General features: G+C 42.1%; 1 long non-coding RNA gene across 1 annotated transcript; it reads left to right on the forward strand.

Annotated features, from left to right (window-relative positions):
- Positions 1–510: 510 nt before the first annotated feature.
- On the forward strand, positions 511–2563 carry LOC119367746. Its single transcript, XR_005176419.1, has 3 exons — positions 511–694; positions 1119–1267; positions 1825–2563. It is a non-coding gene; the product is annotated as an uncharacterized LOC119367746 (long non-coding RNA).
- The last annotated feature ends 1749 nt before the right edge of the window (positions 2564–4312 follow it).

The raw sequence follows: 4312 nt of genomic DNA on the forward strand, positions 1-4312 counted from the left end.
CGAAACTGAGAGTATGTACGTGTAGTATGTAGTATATAACAATGTTTAGGTAGTATATATAATAATTTATATGAAGTATGTATCATATTTTGAGTATGCTCTTTTTTACGTACAAATATGTACGTATTTCACAAATATAACAGAAACTATGGACTCATATGCAATTTTTTCATGTAACTTGCTTTGAAATATCTTAGATATATTATATAAACATATTTAAAATAATAAAATAGTATATATAGTACCACATGGTAATATATGAGATATGTGTGGTAACTACCATCGGGTGGTAGGATGGATTTTCCCTATATATATATATATATATATATAACACATCTGGGCTATTCTATTACGCGTAACAGAATATTATTCTGTTACTCTTTTTGAACCGATGAATTCGAGCGGTTGTACTGATGATGTCATTTCGTCAAACTGATCGTTTTTTTATTAAAAGTGCAAATAAAAGGGCTCTCGCCGTTCCACCGGCCACTCCAGCCATCGACGGAGCTGCTTGCCCCGATCCCTCCACCCGCCCGCCTTCTTCCCGGCAACCCAGCCCCACCCTAGGCGCGGCGATGGGTGCTAGGGCGTGGGAAAAGGCGGCGGCGCTCGCGAGGGCGGATGCCGGCGGTGACATCGTCCACCAGGACGTCGACGCGCACAAATCCTCAGCTACTCGAACGACTTCATGCTCGTATGTCCCCACCCCTCGCCTCCTCCTCCTTCTCCTCCTCCTCCCCGCCTTTCCCGAGCGAGTGGAGCGGCTCGCCCGGTTCCTGCTTTCGAGCCCATGGCCGGGTGGCCGGCGGAGCTTTATTCTGGCCGGGCGCGCGCCCCGGAGCCTCCCGATTCTGAAGCCATGGCCGGGTGTCCGGTGGAGCTCCGTTCTGGCCGGGCGCGCAACCCCGGAGCCTCCCGATTCTGAAGCCATGGTCGGGTGTCCGGCGGAGCTCCGTTCTGGCCGGGCGCGCGACCCCGGAGCCTCCCGATTTCGAGCCCGTGGCCGGGTGGCCGGCGGAGCTCCGTCTGGCCGTTCCTCACCCCAACACCGCAGTCCACCCGAGGCCACCGACCGTTCATCAGCTTAAAAGCCCAAATTTGACACCCGCCCCCTGTAGGTATTCTCCGTCTCTCCAGCCGCTAGACACACGAAGAAGTCCGCGACTCTGGCGGCGGTTGCCCACGGCCAATGAGAAGGAAGCTGCGGCAGTTCTAGGGACAAGAAGATGACAACAGCCCCCCGACGGCCTCCTGCAAGCACATCGAGGTTCATGCCGTCGTCTGCTGCAGTTCTCTATTTTGTGTTTTTTCTGAAGATAAATGGAAGTGCAAATGCAGTCCGCTAGTGATTTGCTCTTGAGGTTCATTTTACTTATGTTTGCAGGAAAAAAGGGTGGTGTGGTTCGGTTGGATGCCCCGTTACTAAAAAATCTTGTTGAAAAACTGTAGTTTTCTATAAAGATATATGTTTGAGTGTACGCCCCTTTGCTCTCACCTCTGCTGTTCATAGTTCTATGATATTCTATGAGTACTTGTCAATGTATGTCTAGGTGCAAGTGGGTTGATGTGCTACCCATTTCCTTTAACAATGAGATTTCACTAGAAGTTCATTCACTTTATGCAAATATCACTTAACTAAATGGGTTGGTGCGCCGCTCAACAGCCCATACTTGCATCCATAATTAGATATAAAATATATTGAAGAGAAGTACATATATAGCCATGATTGTGTGATAAATTGTTTGTCAGGATATAATTGAACTTGATTAATCCTATATTGTAGACAGTGTCCGAATTTACCAAGGTGTTAGCTTTCTTATTCAGGAAGAGGTTGTCAAGAAGACAAAATCAGTTGTGAAGCTCAAACAAGAAGCTGAGAATTGCCTATAATAGAGTGAAAGATTTAACAACGAGAAGGCTGAGTTTGAGCAAGCTTCCTTCACAAAAGGTACAGTTCCTTGTCTCGACCTCTTTCTTCTGTGCCTGTCGCTAGCTAGCGATGTTTTGGTTATGCAGTTTTTGTGTGAAGTTCACCCTCGGCATGGACAACATGGCATGGACCCTCTGTTCTTGGCCTCCACTCCGTCAAGGCACATATGAGGGTTACCATGATTCTGGTAGTGCTTGTTCTACCATCAGGTGGAGGGCTATGAGGATGTTGTGGCAATAAGACTATGACGTCATATAGGTTCAATCAGTACATGAAGCAGATGCCGCGTACTATATTGCTTACCTGTGTAGGGCTAAGAGGAAGTTGATGCATGGCAGGGGACGGAGGTGCAGCGAGATCCTGGAGAGGCCGCGCCGATGCATCTTCTAAAGGGTGACTTGAAACCAGCAGAGGGACAGGGATCATGCGAAAACGCTGATTCAGTGAAAATCTGGAAACTCTACTCGTGGGCCATCGAATCAATAAGGAGCGCACAGATGAGAGGGTGGGCTTGCTAATCACCTGTTGTACTTCTACACGGGGCTGACTGTATTCATGGAAAATTTGTTGGCAACAAGTATGGTGATTCATGGAAAGTAAAATGGTTATTTTCTCTAATCTAAACATGTGATAAAAAACATGGCAATTTATGAAACTTTTATTTGTACTAATCGTTTGTTTGTAGTTGAACGGTTTATCATACTGTGTTCGAACTTATATATATATTTTATTCATGGAAAGTAAAATGGTTATTTTCTCTGATCTAATTCAAACTGATCATTTTCTTTTATTTTGAACTGATCATTTTTTTATTTCGAATGCTCATTGTTTTTACTTCAAACCCATTTTTTTAATTTGAACCGGTCAATTCTTTTATTTCGCACTGATCGTTGTTTTAAATTCATACTGATCGATGTTTTCATTTTTAATACAAACCATTTTTTTCCTTTCTTGCACAAACATCGAACCGTCGTGCACACTCTTTATGTAAGCTCAATAATTTTTAGACATATGAATGAACATTCCCTATTTGTTAACTTAGAACTTTTGTAAAAAAACTCTGAACTTGTCATATCCTCGAGTTTGAACTGATGTAAATGCTTTTTGCCAAATTGCTCCAGGTTTTTGTATGGTATGCATACCACCTTGATGAGCCAATGTACAAGTTCATATCACTTGAACAATGATCACTTGAACTGATTGGAGAATAATATGCGAGCTTATAGCATTTGATCACTTGAACTTATAGCAATAGAAATAAGAAATGTGTACGGCCTCCGACCTGTGGAAAATATAAGAAATTTGTAAATACTAGTACTGCAACCAACATTTATAAATACTAGTGAGGATGTTTTGAACGGCCTCCTATCAAGACATGGACTTACAGAACTGAACCTTTTTTGGGATTACAATTTTAGATTTGATTTCTCGTCCAAACTGACAACACCATCAGGTCTGAATTTGCATGGTTTCACGAGTTGAACTGATGGATGTTTTCTTTTTGTTTTGTTCAAACTCGAACATTTTTTGCAATGAAGGTATGTACTTCCTTTTGTTTGCAACTTGAATTTTTTTCATGATTTTTGTAATAAATATTTGTACTTCTTTTTGTTTTGTTCAATGAAGAAAACAATGATCATTTGAACTAATTGGACAATAACATGTGAGCTTACAGTAATTTATCACTCGAACTTGTAGCAATAGATATAAGAAATTTGTACGGCATCTGCACCATTGCATTGGTTTACTCCGGCGTGTGGAACGAATCCTGCCATATTTGATACATACACACGCATCCTAGTTGACATTTGTTCTGTGGAATGTCGATGCCATTTATTGATTCCAAAAAAGATAGCAAGATGGCACATGGATTCAAGATGTACTTAAACCGAAACAATCCATATTTTCTGGAGAAATTGCAGAGCAGCACAACAAAGGTTACATGTTTTCTGTAGTTGAGAGAAACAAGTTCAGATTATCAACAGTACACCCACCACGCCAAGTTCTTAACTGAACATATGCATTAGTTTCAGAGATGGTGTTACATCCTGTGATATAAATGAAAATTACAGCAAAACAAAAAACCTGCAAGAGAAGCATTTTGCCAAACCATAAGATAATTATACCATTCGATCTTGAGCTTATGTACTGCATGCACTTCTTTGTTTGTACGGGATGCACCTCTCTTTTTTGTGGTTCATATACTGAAGATCCTTCAATTCAGTTATCAACACACCGTAGCAGGCACGCTTGCCACCTATCTTTTGGATGCACTCCCTTGTCATTTTCTATTGCTAATTAGAGCACTTCAGGAGCACCGACTCATCTGTGAATGTGTAGCTGGCTTCAGACTAGACAGTACTCTCGCAATACGTGTGCAAT

Source organism: Triticum dicoccoides, chromosome 2B (genome assembly GCF_002162155.2).
Source record: "Triticum dicoccoides isolate Atlit2015 ecotype Zavitan chromosome 2B, WEW_v2.0, whole genome shotgun sequence".
Lineage (NCBI taxonomy): Eukaryota > Viridiplantae > Streptophyta > Magnoliopsida > Poales > Poaceae > Triticum > Triticum dicoccoides.